The sequence below is a fragment of the Stylophora pistillata genome, chromosome 2, assembly GCF_964205215.1.
Source record: "Stylophora pistillata chromosome 2, jaStyPist1.2, whole genome shotgun sequence".
Lineage (NCBI taxonomy): Eukaryota > Metazoa > Cnidaria > Anthozoa > Scleractinia > Pocilloporidae > Stylophora > Stylophora pistillata.
In genome coordinates this window covers 18,428,958-18,447,068 of record NC_142520.1, presented here as the reverse complement: position 1 = coordinate 18,447,068, position 18,111 = coordinate 18,428,958, and the positions used below count along the sequence as shown (strand labels likewise).

General features: G+C 38.2%; 2 pseudogenes; one reads left to right on the top strand and one right to left on the bottom strand.

Annotated features, from left to right (window-relative positions):
- Window positions 1-1,627: 1,627 nt before the first annotated feature.
- Window positions 1,628-2,290, top strand: LOC148737537 (uncharacterized; annotated as a pseudogene).
- Window positions 2,291-3,312: 1,022 nt separating this feature from the next.
- On the bottom strand, window positions 3,313-5,518 carry LOC148737536 (uncharacterized; annotated as a pseudogene).
- Between the last annotated feature and the right edge of the window lie 12,593 nt (window positions 5,519-18,111).

Below are 18,111 nucleotides of genomic sequence, written 5' to 3'. Positions count from 1 at the left end.
ATAGAAAAATTGAGAAGGTCAAATCGCACCTTAATACATGGCATGGGGTTATATCAAGTTAATCCAGCGAAAGAACAAGGCCTCTTCTTCACAGAACTCCAATAAAATTGTAGAACCCCAAATAAGTGACATAGAGGTCAAAATACGCCATTCCTTGTCACGCAATTATAAATGAAAAATCAACAATGCGTGCGTTGAAAAGACCTCAGGCCGTTTTGGGGGCGAAAAATCGTTTCTTCTCTGGATAGAGAGCTAATTTAGGTCAACTTCTATCGTTTTTGCTGTTCGGGTTATCTGATATTGAAAATTTTAGCGGTTATTTTAGAAACAAAACAACCCAAAATGCAAAATCGTCCTGTTGGTAGCGGCCGGGGAAGGATGCAATTTGAAACTGCTAACGAACCACAAAATCAGCATGTTCGCCATATTTACACTTTCATTTGAGTATTCTTTATGAGTTCGTAATACCATCCATCATCGCAAAACATGGATTGTGCATTCGCTTTACAAGTTGCGACCGTGAACTTCCCTTTGCTGCTCTCGGACTGCGTAACATGCGGACCCACAAGTCTTGGACCACAATTGCAAATAGCACCCGCTATACCACAAACACTGGCATTCTTCCCTTGCAATTGTAATTCTTGCTCACTTTTATCAAATTTTAATTACTCGGGCGCGTTATTTATCTCGTCACGCTCGAAGGACTAAGAAAAAGAGGGGGCCGCTTGTAATGTAATAGGTTTATCGGTGATAAGTCTTCGGTTCGGTTTACGGAATACGGCCCGCAAAATTACGTATCTCGTTTCACTAGATTAGTCATCTTTTTATCCTCTCTTTTTTCTTGTTCAAACTGATGGGTTCAGTGAGGGATCCAGTGTTTCCCGACAGTCGCTTTTCTTCTGGAGAATTCTAAGCCATCCTTTTGTTTGATAGAAAGCAGTGTCCTCTACAAGAAAAGACAGAAGACATCGTTTAAGAAGGGGAGAAGTTGCATCCATTGACAACAAACACGCCGCTCTTTTTTTCTTTTTTGAGTTGAAGGATGCGTGAGTACTTTTCAGCACCACTGCAACGTTTAGCGGCATATACAGTATGGCAAGTGCATATTTATAGAGGAAAGAAACTCGCTTCTCGACAAGGCAAAGATGATTTACATTGAAATACATCAGTATGGATCTAGTGCACAGCCCTATATTGCCCCTTCTGAGATTGCCGAGTAAAGTGTTCAGGCGTTACCTCATAGCTGGGCATTGCGATCCTCGACAAAGGCTGCCCGTTTTAGTGCTAAGCAGAAGGACTTCCTAGAATCCTAGAGGAGAAATTGAAAATTGGAGAACACACTGGATTCAAAGCAGATGCGGCACAGGTGGCTCGAGATATGAGGCATGGAAATCATGAATATGGAGCCGCAGATCAATCATTGTAGATGAATTTCTAACATCCAAGCAAATGATGGTCGGTTGCCTAGGGTTTTCCTCCCGCAACTCTGATGCGCGCTGGCGCAGAAATCGTCAGCGGCAGTTGGCACGAAAAGGAAAAGGGAAAAGGAGTAAAAGCCTATTAAAAAATGGCGGCAGATGATGACAACGCGAGCACACCAAACAAACTATGTTTAAGGCACTTCGGCATGGAGGATGAAACAGAGAGAGGAGACCGGTTTTGGAATACCAACTCCGAAGAGATGAAGTTTTCTGCGGAGAAACAATGGCTAAGAAGGGTTCGCTTTGCAGAAAATAGCCCCAACTACGGAGTGAGAGACCTTGATCCCGTGTTAGAGGAACTCAGAGGCAACAAGCTGGAGCTTGTGAGTCCCCTGGTGGATGGCTTCCGTAAGGAAATCGGGCTCTCTATTAATACTAAGCTCGCTTGCTCTAAAATGACCGGTCTCATGGCGCCAAACATGCTATTTATGCTATTTCAAATATTTAGGCATATCTGGGTTTTTAGTACAAGGCTACGGGGGAAGCGTGGAAACAACCAGGAATGATGAGAAAATCACGCTCAATTTCCAAAGGCTCGACACGGCAGAGAAAATGTAGTCTCCTGCGAGATTTAAGGGAGAGAACATTCTCAAGAAGCGGAACTCCGAGAAAATTCCTAAGGGTGGTCCGTGCTTGAAAGTTACAGCGGCAAGTCAATTCTTGTTGTCACGCAAACTAAGCCGCTTCAAATGATTTACTCAGTAAAACAACAAAGGGTAACAACCACATTTTACGTGCTACGCTATGATTGAGAAGGATTCGCAAAGGACTCAAATTTACAAAAGTTATTGAATTTGAACACTATTTAGCTTGACAGTTAATTAGGTAACAGCAGGACTTGCTAATGTTTTGTTAGACCTTGTCACGAAACTTTCATATAGCAAAAGAATGACAACCCTGAATGTAATCTGAAACAGAATTCTGAAGAAAATATGTTTTAATACAAGCATATATTTGAAACTTTAATCTTCATATCTTGTGGACAGAAATACAATGGAGTAAATAAATAGAAGTATGGTTTTACCTAAACTTGTTTATTATTTGACTAACGATGATGTCTGATTCATTTATGAAAATAACTATCCTATCAGTACAGAGAATTACTCCTTTTAAATACAAATCTCAATTACCTATGTATACTTCATCCTGCTCTTAAAACTATCAAGCTGCAACCTTTTGTACCTTTTATTTTAGACTAATCCATTCCTAAAGCAAATACATTGTGTCAACATAACAAGCAAAATGCTGAGTCATTAGTTATTAACCATTTGACCCCTAACAGTGATCAGCATCTAATTTCTTCTTAAAAAATTAACCCAAAATTAAACATAAAGTCACAAGAATGAAGCAAATAATTACTAACTAAAGAAGCTCTTGACTGTTAAACAAATTCTCCTTGTCAGCACATTGGAAACTGTATTGAGAACAGTATGGAGAGGATTTGTACTGTTGGTAGCATATAAAGGGTTTAGTGGTCAAACCTTTATGTACAAAATTCCATAAATACACTAGAGCAGAATCCCTTCCTCTAAAATGCAAGTCAGTAACAAAAATAAAAAAGGGTTTATAAAGATTTGTAAAGCTCTGTAATTTATCAGTGCATACCAAGTTATATTAGTGACAACGGTACTCTTGCATTCCGACACATTTAACCTCTCTAGCAAAAAAAGCTAATTTAAACAATTTTGCACCAATTTTAAAATATTTTTCTTATTGAGTAGGCATATTATTCACATTACTGGTGCACAGAATTTGTTGAGAGCTTAGTTATCATTCTCATAGCAAGTATGCTATAATTATTGTGCACCAACTTGACCGAGAAAAATACACTTCACATCAAATATTTTGGGAGATTTAAACTTTTGATTAAAAAATAACTCAAGTACCCTTCTCAAGCCAATGCATCTGCAATGCGCTTAACTAGAATTTCCTTATTACCTCCAGTGATTAATCCTCTACTGCGTAAAGCTTCCTTGAAACCAGGTATTGTCATCAAAGTTAGATTGATAGCTTTACTTCTTACCTCAGTGGCATTGGAGAACTTTACATGAGACCACAGTGATAAGTTATCAGCAAAGCGAGTATTGCACTGTTTACAGACAATGGGTTTTAGTGCACACAACATTGATTCTGTCGCGCCTCTGCTGCTTGCACAAGTCACCAGGTCAATACTAGACAAACAAACTTGACAACTGAGCAAATCATTATTTTTCTTTATTTCCACCACAATTTGAAACATTTGATTGGTAACAATGTGGTGGAGAACATGATTGGTAGTGTGAGGTATAAGAAGAGGGCATTGGTTGATGTTCTGGGAGGTAAAATGAGCGAACATAATCACTTCGCATTACTTGCCACCATTTACCACTGGCGGTACTAATTACATTTGACCGGTTAGTTAAGGTCAAATCTTTCCTCACTCTAGAATGCTTGGCCCCTTTAGCCTGCAAAGAGACAATGCCATAACCCACCCTATACCTTGTAAAAAGCAAATTTGCATGATAGGGAATGGCATATCCAACTGTCCATGTTGTGACATTAACACTGGATGAAAAAAGCAAAGACATCAAGTTAAAATACATACTACACATTTCTTGCGGTTCTGCAACCTGGGTATAATTGGTCTCTATTCTATGAAAACGCCCCCCAACACTCCTCAGATACTCACCAATCTTGCTAAGAGCCAGATTGACTTTCTTAAGTGTCAACTAAACGATAGTAATATCTGGCCAGTGTAATGGCTTCATTACCAATAAGCCTCACTGGTAAATTGTTATACCTGTTTGCTTCATCACTAAAATGTTCTTTTACTCTTGAAGCCAAGTATCCCAGTCCACACCCCCCCCCCCTCCCTACCTGATGCGTGCCTTACATGAGGAGAACTTCTCTTCTGCAGGTATTGCTTTAGGTCCACCTCTGATTTCTGCAGCATCCCCTGCTTCCTAGCACGCCCCCCAACACTGTCTTTACCAGAAACCCTCAAAAGAGTTTATTCCCTATAGGTGCTCCCAGAGCAGAAACAAATGGACCAGACGTTTCTCTTCCCACTGCCTCTAAGTACTGAAGATCAATATAATGTTGCCAGGCATTGATCTTACAATGCATGGGTTCTGGCCTTAACCTGTCTGGAAAATGCCCATTCCTAGGAAGACCAAACTGTCGGATGCCATTTTCAGCCGTGAACTGTAACTTTCTGGAATTTCAATTTTTTTTTTCTGAAAGGTTTGGGGGAAGAGAGGCAAGACAATTGTTTATCTTTTCAGTATTAGAGGTTCTCATTTCCTCAGTGTAAGGTTTCTAGGTGTCGTCTTTACCCATTCCAATACTACCCCCCATAGTGGCCATGTTTCCTTTATGAACATTTGCATTTGGGGAAGGATATGTAGCTGCCTCGTTGTTTATTGGCAGCCCCGCTCTGCCAGGACATGCCTGCTCCTGGCTAAAATTTAACAGTGCACTCCTTATCACAAACAGTCAAAACATTACCTTCAAACATTTTCATCTCTTCAGTGAGCTGCTTCCATTATTTGATCTTTCTCTTTTACACTTATACCTGATCACCAACGTTCCAGCACACCATACTTCCAATTGACATTGTTAGCTCATTTGTTTCAGGAGCTCCATCATCTGACAACTGAAAAAGTAAGTGATTTTCATTTTCATTGAACCAGACAAGTTTACAAGAAAGATGGGGAACTCTCATGTGCAAATCAATAATCATAAACACCAGGCCAGTGACTGTGCGAGAAACACCTGATGCCCCTGCGATCTGTGTGACATGACCGATGCCTAAACTTTTAAAAACACTTGTCTACATTATCAACTGAGAGACTAAACTTGGGTATCCTCAAGTCAACTCCAAGAGATTTAATGTTACGTGGCAGCCAGACTACTTTTTCAGTATTAAAAAAACCAACCTTGTTTTTACAGACAAGATTTCTATATTTAAGTGGCACAGACAGTTTCAGTAGATCTTCTGAATTTTGATAATAATTAATGGCTCTCTCAAAAATACCCTGAAGAAACTGGCCCCTCATAGACCACTTTCATAAGTGGCTGCCAGATTAATATTACTTTGTTTAACCCATTAATGGCTGCAGCTTTTGTGGAAAACTGTGTTTTGAAGCTAGTCGAGCAGATTTTGGGTCACTGTTGTGGTTTTAAGAGCTCAAACTAACCAAAAACCCCTTGACAGCTCATGCACTCCACGGCCTTTCGATCCAAATGCAAAATGGTGGCCTGAAAATCTCGGTCACGCGCAGAAAGTAAAATTTCGACATGCCCTACTTACGACTTTTACTTTTCTCTCTTTCTCCTGCCCTTTTTTTTGCCCTCTCCTTGCCTGATTTTTCTCCTCACTTGCTGTAAATTTAGTAGGCCTCATTTTGGTGTAGAGATTTTTCAGAAACTACACATTATTTTCAAACCACATGCTCAGAAAGGTAGGTGGTAATGGAACAAGATTTTCGTGCAGATTTTCAGGTCAAAGTTACATGGTTTTTTGGCTATTTCTCCAATCTCCTTCACTCAATTGCCCTAATACTGGTATCGTTTGTAATATATTTTCAATCTGTTCAAGTACGTGCTCAAGTTCGTGCTCCAGGGCTAAAAGTGATGACGTCACAAGGCGTAGAAAGGATTTGGGTCCCCATGGGCGCATACAGGCGCACTGTCAATAGGTTAAATTTAAATTAGCCTTTCAAGCCCTGTTTTCCAGTACAAAATTCAAAAGAATACATTATCTCAAGCGAGGCCAGAAAGGCTAAATTTAAATTTAAACAAAAGAATATTAATCCGGCAGCCATTTACGAAAGTGGTTAAATCCTACGCCCCATCCAATAGCGTACCTATCGTAGACAAGTCATTTCATGGAGCAGTAAGTCGAAAAGCCTGATTTTTTTTCTTCTGCCATGGAAGTGAAAGGCCATAGCCACGCAATATAAAAAAAAAGAAGGTTGGTAAGCTTTATCCAATGTAAAATAAACGGTTGTAAAAAAAAGCTCTTTAGTCCAAAGAAGCGCATATAAAAAATCACGTGCAACGTTGTAAAGATTATAAGATTAACTGGAGATCTCTAACGAAGTGTGGGCTCTGGAAAGACCCTGTTTACCTGGCCAGAAGAATGGAACTTGGGCACCAGGTTAATGCAGTGCGGGAAAAGATACCCAATTGTGTTATGAAAGATGTGAGGTCAAGGTTTCCCAACCCTCCAGGCATTCCTTACATGGGGCATAAAAGGGAATAAGGAAATTCTCATACAAATGCCAATGTCAAGAAGAGCAATTATAAATAACAATTGAATAAGTTCATGAAACATATAGAGTGAAAAGAAAATGAAGAGGTGGAAACATCACTAAAACTGCATGGAAAAATCCCTTAAGTAATATTTAATTAATACTGTCTCATGAATGTTTCACTGCTTAGTACCAGCATTTGGTAGAATTATTCTTGCCCAGTTACTTCACATCTTTTATCAGACATTTGGGCTCCCATTCAAAATCATCACAGAAATTCAGAATCACTGGTAACCAGAATGGACATCAGTTATTTAGATTAGAATAGGTAGACCAGATGGTTTCCCTGAGTTTGAATTTTTTTCCAGTAAGCACCCTGATCTCTGCCGGGCGATTCAGATGCCTGGCATGTTTGTACATCTGCGGAGACAATACTTCTCTATTTACATTTTTTATTTTGCAAAGAAATAAGTCAATAAGAAAGAGTGAGCATAGCATTCAAAAATTGCCAAAGCAATTGCGCAGAATTAACGTCAGCATAAGTCTTTTACCCAATCAAGAGTGGCTAGTTCCATGCGCATGTTGATGTAGGTGTCATCCCCTTAATGGATCCGCTTAGCAGCATAAATGAGCATCACTGAATAGAGAGATTCAATCCATTATGTTTCCCTACACTGCAGAAGGTAACTGATTTTGAGTGGCTTTTTCTGTAACTGGAACATTAATTTTTTGCAACTCTTTCATGGCCTTTAGTGCAACATCACTAATTTGGAAGAGGCAAACTTTTTCATGCAAAAGAAACAAAAACATACACTAACATGTGCATATTAATTACCCGCATGTAATCATGTGCATGTCTTTATTTTGAGGTGCTCATAATGGCTTTCCTATATGCAGCAACAGCTTCAGGTTTCGTTAAAACTTTTGCTCATTGTGTAGCCATTCTGCATGCACCGTGACTCCGCATGGCAATTGATTTCCCTGAGTCATAAACAAAGAAAGTTATAGAAAAACAAATTAATAGATCAGTATTAATAATACTAACTATAATGCTTCTGGTTTTCCATTTTTATAGAGAGCTATTGTGCAATCTTTGAGTTCATGAATTATGCTATGTCTTGTTAGGATCACATAACACAATTTGTTCATAAGATCAAAAATTAATAATAACAATATTGGTTTCCTAAAATTGCTCATTTAAAGGAGTAACCTGAGAAAAACTCTTTGTACTTTATGACCACTACTCATTCTCTCAACAAACAGTCATTCAAATTACGTGATGATGGTCAGCAATAATCAGCAGGTAAGCCTGAATTTCTTGCTCACTGAGTGGACTTTTCGTCATGGAGAAGTACACGTTAGAAATAAATAAACAAAGAAACAAGGGAATTACTTAAGTCACACTATAAAGGATTTTTCTGTCCTCCATACTCATATCACATCAATGATAGGATATTATTGAGGATGCAAATTTATCATACCATGGGACTCAGTTATAAAAGTCAGCAGCTCTTTTGTCATAGGGACTTCATGGCTCACTGCTTAAGCTTCACTAGCCCTAATCCAGTTTACAACTCCTAAAACTTTTTGGTCCTAAACAGAATCAGTAAAAATAAAAATCTTTTTAGGAATAACATTGAGTGTATCAAGGTTCAACATATCATACAAAGAGTTCAAAAGCATCTTACAAAAGAAAGGGCCGACACCTTCGTGTGTGCTGCTGATCTACTCGAATCATGCCTTGCATGTGTACTAACACACTACAGGAAGAAATGGTAGATATCAAAACATAACATTGAACTCATTTCTGTACTCACAAATTTCTCAGGGTTTACAATGTGATGTCAGATATTGTATGCTTAGATGTGCTAGTCAGCAGAACTTTGCAGAAGTCTACTAGATCCCATGCATCAAATTGACTGCTTGCAGAGATCCTGGCTTGCAAAAAGGAATAAATGAACAAAACTCATGCATGCACCTTCCATACTCTCAGACTGGTGTATAAGTATGTGGACAAAGACAAAATAAAATTGAAATCAACTTGTACCTCTCCATTTACAACATAACCAGGAGTGCTTTTCACTTCTTCATGGGCAGCAGACATGGACTCATTGAAAACCATATTCACAAAAGTTACATAACAATGCTTTTTCAAGACTGTTGAATTAAATTAAACAAGAGATATTTTAGAATTCAGGTAAGAGAGAAAGCGAATAAGAAACTGCTCAGTTTCATTTAAGGTTTTTTCGTGGAGAGATCATCATTTGGCTTTCTGTAAACTCTTGTTGACAGCCATTTGCTTGCGAGAAGAAATACAACGTGACTTTAGGAGCATTAGAGAAAGTGCATTGCTAGCCTGCGTCAAAGGTTTTTTCTCCCTCTCACCCAATGTTGTCTTATATGGGGTCGTTCTCTGCTGAAGGCGTTGTGATCTGCATTGTTTGTGGTGTATGTTCTGCATGTGGAGGGGAAATTGGAGAAACGGCATCAGAGAAAGGCAAAAAAATACGCGAAGACGGAGTGGAAGACGATGAAGGAAAAGAAAACCGTGTGGTAGATGGTGTAGAAACAAGAGAGGGGTCCGGACTAGCTGTGCTACCAGTTGATGATAAGCTCAGTTGGCTCGATGTCAGTCCTTTCCTCTCCATTTTCTCCTCAAAAACCAACAGGAGAGCCTCTATCAGATCCGCATTCTGTGTACTTGAGGTCGCTTTTGCTAGATTTAACTCGCCTTTTGACGCGGTATTTGATGCCAAGAAGTCTGCTCTCTTGAGGAAGCCCTCTGTTGAAAGAGAACTGAAGACCTCGATCTGTTGGACACTTTTTCTTGCGTATAGATGGATTATTTCCGTCAGCCATAACGCACAAAATTTACAATATCCCTCGAGCAGCGACAGCTAAGAATATTGCCGAGCAACCACTAGAGTTGTGAAATTCTGGCTGCTAATATTGCGCATACAGTATTTATGACGCCGCTAGTTTCAGTGGGAATAATCTGAAGGCTCAGCCAACCGAAGTGTACGAGGTGCTTGGGAATATAAGCCGAAGTTACACGGTGCGAGTTTTGAAAAGACAACTGTACGACTGCATAGTCGACCGTAGATCGCACTTTGAACGGCCGAACGTTGTGTCTGTGCCAAATAAAATCCAAATAAGCTAAATTATGGATATTAGAGTCAAGAAGACTCAATATCTTCGAATTTTTGAGCCAAAATAATACTTTTACTGCATCTTCCATGCACACCGTTTCACTTATGGTCAGACCGTTGGTCGCAATATTGGATGATTCTTTCATTTGAGCTGAAATCAAGGGGCGGAGCCAATCAATTTATAGCGCGCATTCGTGTTTAAACCTGCTCAAGCCCTAAAAGCGTCGTCACGCGACCTCTAAGATAGTAACGGGAGGAATTTACATGGCAACCGGCCATCGTGCTTAATTAATCAATTAATTAATTAATTGTACAAAAATGATTTTTACTACTTTGTATCAGCAACAATTACAATATTTCCGCGTGCAGATTCTAAAAACTATTCCAATCTTTTTTTTTTTTTTTTTTTTTTCACACCATCATATTTTAAGTACAAAAGCTCACGAATAAAATAGATACCGGGATAGTACGAGAGTGCACGGTGCGCGAAATGTGAAACATCTATGCATTTTCTTTCCAGAATTTATCATAATTGTACATCGTTCACCGTCCCTCATTGAACTCTTCATTTTAAAAATCCCTGTGGTATTTGGTAAATAAACCTCTTCGGGCCGGCGGCTGGTATGTCGGCTGATAATGTCCACGGCTGAGAGATTGTCCGAAAAATGAATATTTAGCCGAGAAGCGAAGCTTCGAGGGCAAATATCAAATTTTGAGGATAATCTCTCAGCCAAGGACATTATCATCCGACATACCAGCAAGCCACAACGGAGTTTATTTATTTTTCAACTGTTCCATTAATTTTCTATTAATTTTTGAGCAGGAGAGTGCAGGCGCGAGCCTGTGTTCACGTACGGTAATCCCCCGCAGCTTTTTAATCTCTTTCATCATCTGATTCTGTGACTATGCTTTCGGGTATTAAGATATTGTTTGGATCTCACAACTGTCAAAGGTCTTCGACTTAGGCCTCAATGCATTTCTCCAGAGAAATGCTTGATCTGAAAATCACTGGAGAAATTATTTATGTTAAAAAAATAGAAAGTTTTGATATCTTCCTACTAAAATTCAACTGTCAAGGACCTAGAATTAAACAATCAAACATCAAAATCGAGAACGACTCATCGTCAAATGTCACCCAAAGAAAAAATCTGTGAAATATTTCCATTTGTACTAAAAAGACGATAGGATTCCACAGAACTTGTTTGGCTGTGAAGACGCACCGTAATAAAGTTGACCTAAATCAATTCCGGGTCAAGTAATCATAAATCCTTAGCAAAAAAAAAGACAATGTCCACAGGTATCCAGAAACGATACGATATCCTTATCCGGAAATGATACTTTGGAAATGAATACTGCTCCTAAAGGCACCAAGTTTAGTATCAATATTGCTTTTTAACTTGTCAAAGACTCGATCTACAAGATCGGCGATAAGTTCTCAACCGTACTCAAGAGCTTCTTCGCGGAATTGTTCGAATGTGCTCACCTCCAGTTGTATCGCTAGCAGCTGGGTTCATATTACAAGGGTAGAGATTATCGTAACCGTATGCGCTATCTTAAATCTGCAAACTTGGGGTGAACACTCTTGCACATGACCTCTTTATCTACTTGGTCGAATTACAACTAATTGCTCATGATTAGAATGTGTAATAAGTTCTCGTCAGGAAATATAAGAAAATACACTTGCATAAGTGTGCCCTACTACCAAAGAAACATTTATATTCTAGATACATGTAGGCCTGAAATAAAATACACTCTAGTTTCAGTACTTTCCGGATTAATATATATCAAGGATATATCATACAAAAGTTAAAAGAAAAATCATTTTTTCTGCAACTGTTTCTTTGTTTATTTCTTTTTTATCCTAGTCCTTGGAGCGTTCCTATATTAAAGCGGAGAACTGGAATCTATACTTGAAGAAATTACCAAAGTATTGTGCGAACCTAGTGTAGTACACCGCGGTTAAATTGAAAAGCGTTTACTTGCATCCGTTACACACTTACTCTTAACCAACAAAAGAACTGCGTATCCTAGAATAAATTAAATACATGCGATATATATGCATGCAAATCCGTAAATCCTGAGCGTATTAAAAGTTGTTGCTTATTGTTGCTCGCGGATCGTGACTACTTTATCGAGAATTACGATCTAGACTTGTCTTTTATTCCAAAAAGGATCAGGATTACACGGTGTCTTATCCTGAACTAAAACTCTAACTATAATTTTCTATCAAAACTAAACACGGAGACGTCATTCTAACCAAACTATCAAGAGACCAAAAAGCGATTAGTAAAGTAACCAGATCATTCGACTTAAAAGAAAACCTTGAAAACTTCTTAAAGTTCTAAATTGAGGGAGACCAAATTGGCGTAAACGAAATGTCAAAACAAAAATATATTATCAACACACCGACACTGTGATGTTTTGACAGGTTCTACCTGATCTGGTTTCAGTCATCGTTACCACGCGCTGGTCTTTGGCTGGCCCATAATGACATTTGTAAATTAATTGCAAAAATTACAAAAACTGCGATACACTGTTTCAAATGCTCCTTGAAAACGACTGTGTTCTCAGTTCATTTCTTAATGGTAAAAGAAATGCCACCAAAGAAAACACGAACGCCCTGTGGACTCTCAGAAATAGGATTGGCCAATGGTTAATACATGTTGCATGGATGGATGTCTGATATATCGGCTCCGCGCGATCAACGAAATGTAATAATGCAGTGGACACTTTTGGCTCAAAATATGAATCTCTTGCAGTATCAGTAGCTTTGCTTCTTATCCAAAACATTTCTTTCCACTTGAAGGTATTGATGATAACGATAATGCATTTATATCAGCAATGTAGCTGAACGCCCGTTAGACAAACTAACTGCCATCATTTGTTGACAGGTACTTGCAGAACAACCAGTTGGAGGACTTGCCAAAAGAGATATTCATGAACAATCCTAACCTAGGATCTCTGTAAGTCAAAAGTGAAGACTATTCCTCCTAATTTTAATCCTGCAGGCAATGTAAAAGGACAATGCACAGGGAAAACGAAAGTTTCGAAGAGATAGTTGTAACAGTTACTACACTGAAATCATCAGACATATTCACCAAAGTTAAAAAAAATGTACTATTGTTTAAAATAAAATATTGATAGATAAGGCAACACTTTGTAGTCGGCAATCAGACAATCGTTATGATATATGTATATCAACCCAATCCACAGGTTCTTAGCCTGGTTACCCTTCGAGTTTTAGGGCGGGAGGAGGGAGGCGGGAAGGAAAGTTGCGTAGCCACTGGAGGGTTATTTCTTCCATTCTAGGTGGGAGGAAACTCGTCCACATCCGCTTGATTCTGCCGGCGTGAACTCCCTAGCGTCCTTTCGCGGTAAAAGTTTTACGGGTTACCAGGACAAGACATAAAATGAGTGACAATCTTTTTGTTTGCTGTGAATTTAAAGTTTTTTGTAGGGGGCATGGGTGAAAGGTTAAAAGGAAAAGGGGCTTTAGCCCAATATCTCTACCAATAAAAAGTAAATTACGCTAGTCGATAACGCTTCAGAGATATTGTAACGAAATATATTTAAACAATAGAGAGTTTCTGTCGAGGAACTACCGGCTGATAGTTGCCCCGCGGAAATTTGATGTTTTTAAAACAAATATCTTCCCAAGAAGCGAAGCTTCGAGGGAAAATATGCTAGTTTTAGGAATATCAAATTTCGAAGGGGCAACTATCAGAGCGATAATTCCGAAACATAAACACTCTATTGTTTTTCTTTTTCACCGCTAAATTTTCTTCCGCGCCTACAGCTTGTCACAAATGTCAATAATTCGCAACCGTAGATTGGCTAAATAATACGTTATACCTGTCAGAATTAAAAAGTCACTGTTTTTCAGATCTCCCTAACTTCGCGGCCGTTAAACTATTCAAAACGTTTCACGGATGAGTACTATCAATCAAGGTATTTTCCGCGGACGGGCACTATCCATCCGGGTATTTTCCGCGGGCGGGCACTATGGGCTGATAGTTTCTCTCCACGGATGAACACTATCGCGTCACGTGATCGATTTAAACCAATAACAGCCGGAGAAAACTCAGTGCTGAACCATAAACGTAAATAATACTTGAGTCCTTCAATTCTAAAAGAAATAAGGTGACTATGGTAAAAAGAGAAACATTATAAATCGAATAAATCTATCTGAGACTCACATGAGAAGAATATAATTGGTAATATAAGAGATATCGTTTAATTACATTTTCATTTGTCAACTTCAAGTCAGCCCAAGCACATATAATCAGGGGCAATGACACATACAGTATATATATCTAATAGAATATCATCAAAATTTTCAAACTTTCATATTATTGTTCTTTACCGCATGGGATATTTTGTTTTTGGTTACAATGCGAACAAAATTTCGAATAATATTTACTTGCTTGCTAAAAAGAATATTAAAAATGATGACAAAAAAACTACAGCGTAAGAAGGAGAGTTGTTTTTGGTATCGGAGTTTTCAGAAGACACGGAAAAAAGATCACAAATCATTTGGGCTCGATAAACTCTTAAGGGGGGGAGGGGGGTGGAGTTTTGCGGTTGCAAAGTAGAAAAAGGTGACTTTCAAAAAGGAATGCAATATAGTGGCCCCGATAATGCTTGGGCAAAAGAAACGATAGTAAGCGAAAGGAAAGGTTCTGAGTCACATTTTTTTCTGATTCTTCAGGCACATTGTAACAAGAACTTGGTTACCTTGTTTCCTTCTATTATAAGTTATTTTGAAGTTTTCCAACCCTTTTAATATTACGTTTTCATTTAGCGTGGAACGGTAGGAAGATTCAACGTATTAAAAAGGTGTTCAATATTGAACCAGAAGTATTTTGTTAAGATTTAGGTGCAAAGGTAAAGAAAATTGTTTAAAACCAATAGTGGAAAGAAAAGGATAGAATATGATAGCAGCTTTATCTAAAACATTCAAACTTTCTGCTTATTCCCATTTAGACAAATCTGCCTTTGTGTGCAAATAATCCCACTTATCCACCCTTAAGAGTGGACATTATTAATAATAAAATAAGCAAAGTTTGTCTAATACAGCTTGAATGCAAGACTACTATGTCAGGCTTCTTTTTTGATTTTTAAAAGCTTCAGCTGTTTAATCCTCAGCAGAGATACAAATTTTATTCCCTGTCTCTGTCTTTCGAAATAAGCCTGATCGTACCATATGAATCTGTGCATATACAACAAAATACGTTTTATGTAATCTTCAACAAACTATTCTCATAATATGACTATTCCAATATTTCCCGCTCCAAACCATTGCTGTTAATTTACTCACCCTTTATCCCCTACTCAGTGTTGCTTGGATTATTATGAGGACTACAATACATGACAGTGTGTAATGTCAAGCCTTACGTATTACAACAATTCGTAATAGGAGGATTGTGAAAAAGCATTTGTAAATAAATCAAGTTGTTTTCAGAGCTAAAACAGGTCAAATTTGCCTCCATTAATATCGTCCCAGATTATAGCTTGTTACTCTCTCTGATGCCTCGAGATGTCAGACTAAAACTGAGATATCACATCAATGACAACATTGATTTGATAACGAAGTGTATGTTTTAGACCCTCGTATCAGTACATCAGGAATAGATTCAAGCACATTTACTCTGATTAAACTTTGTTGTCAAATACTAAGTAATTGACACTACATTTACTAAATTTTGACAGGCTCCTGAGCAACAACCAGTTGAAGAAATTACCGTCAGGCATTTTCAGTCACAATAACCAGCTGGAAACGCTGTAAGTTTGGAGTCTTTCTTAATATTGGTGTAAGAGGAACAAGTCAAATCCCACCCTCAAAACAGACATTTAAATGCGTGGGTTATATTGTATTGCATGTTTCATGCACATCATTGGTCATGTCCCAATAAAGCCGCACTAAAACACAGACTATGAAGTTTCCTCTAAAACATGCATTGTATTCGTTCGCAAAAATGGATTATTGAAGAAAAATTTGTATGGAAATTTGTTGAGGGATCATTCTAGGGTCACAGTTACCCTAAGACCCTTCCCCTCTTCTTTAAATATTCTCGCTATCAAGTCAAGAATATTCTATGTAGTTCAGTGTTCAAGGCTGTGTTTCATTCTTCTTGTGTTTATTCTTCCTTGCAAAAAAAAAAACAGCTCAGTGACACCTATAGTGAAAACCCAGTTTAAATGAGCCAGTCATTTAAACCTAAGGCGTAAACGACTAATTGAAAATGTGTCATATCCCTTAATTTCTCTCCAAGCGTCTATGAAACATTATCACGGTATACGAGGGTTTTACAAATTTTGTTGATCTGAAAAAAATGTTCAAGACTTTGGAACCACGAACCTCGTTTCCTCAGCTCAATAAAGTAACAAAATACCAGTGGTGAACACCTCAGCTCTTTTCTCTGCACATTATCACAAACTACTGAACGGTGCTAGATACCTCACCATTCTCCACGGATTCTTTAAGGCCTTTATAGAGACATCCGGTTTCTTATAACCGTACTTGAATTTCACTGTTTACTATTGTTTATATTTCTGTTAAACTGGATTAAGGGATGCGCTAGAATTAGGGTGCAATTGGGGTCTGGTGTGTTGTTTCCACTTTGTCCTTTTTCCAAGTCTTTTAGTTGATAATTGCTTTTTAAATCTGATAGAAATATTTCGTGGATGAGAAAAGTCTACAACATTGAACAGGAAGAAGCTGTTTTTTTTCTTTTAAGAAATTTGAGGCTATAACTCTGGATATAAGTTGAAGGAAAGTAATAAAATGGCATCATTCAAAACAAACTTTTACATGGTGAGCGACTTTGGCCGAATTTTTTCGCAGATCAAAATAAATTAATTACTTTAGAGCGGTCACCCCTAAATAACGCCTGGAGGTGTGCAATATGAAAAAGTCGAAAATCCCCAAGCTTTGCCAAAAAATAGGTCTCGATAAACTATTTTTAGACAGAATGCTTTAAGTTCCATTGCATTTTTATTTTACGCGAACGGCGGGAAAAATCGATTTGGCGGCTTTCATATCAGAGTTCACTAGTATAGGTCCAGAAAACCCATAGTTTGTACGTTGCTAGAGAATAAAGAAACCGGTAAATGAGACCAAAAATTTACTCAATGAAAAGAACACGTATTTACGAACAGTCTGAAGTGTTATCTGTCCAATTGTCGCGAACTAAGTTATTGGAAAATTTTTGTTATTTTCATTATTCCACTCATATAGGCGCACAAAGAAATGGGAAAATTGAGAGGGTAAAATCGCATCTTGGGACATGGCCTGGGGCTATACCAAATTAATCCAGCAAAGAAAAAAGCGTCTTATTCACAAAGATCCAATAAAATGTTTGGGCTACTCAAGACTACGAAATTATAGGACAACAAACAAAAGTTACACAGAGGTGAAAATACGCCATTCCTTGTAACGCAATTGGAGGTGCAAAATCAACAATGCGCACGTTGAAAAGACATCAAGCCGCCGTGGGGCCAAAGATCGTTTTAACACTGGATAGAAAGCTAGTTTAGTTCAACTTTCGTTGTTTCTGTTTCTCAGGTTACCTGATATATAAAATGTTAGCTGTTATTTCCCAAACAAAACAAGCCAAACCCAAAATCGTCCTGTACGATACGGATACAATTTGAAACTGGTAATCAACCATCAAATCAATATGTTTGCCATATTTACACTTTAATTTGAGTATTATTAATGAATTTGTTCATACCATGCATTAGCGCCAAACATAGATTTCGCATTCGCTTCACGAAATGCTGTCGTGAACTGCCTTCTGCTTCTCTCGGATTACACGACATGCGGACCACCATGTCCTGGGCCACAATTGCAAAGCACACGTCAGTTACCACAAACACTGGTATTCTTTGCTTATAATTCTTGCTCACTTTTACCAAATGTTAATTTATCACGCGCGTTATTTATAGTCATTTTTTATGGCCACATTTTTATCTCTTTTTATCTTTTTTTTTTATTAAAACTGATGGGCTCCAAGAGGGATTCAGCCTTTCCCGACAGTTACTTTTCTTTTGGAGAATTCTAAGACATCCTTTTGTTTGACAAAAAGCAGTCTCCTCTTCAAGAAAAGACAGAAGATATCGTTTAAGAAGAGAAGTTGCATCCATTGCCAACAAACACGCCGAGGTTTTTTCTTTTTGAGTTGAAGGATACGTGAGCACTTTTCAGCACCACTGCAAAGTGTTGCGACGTATACAGTACGGCAAGTG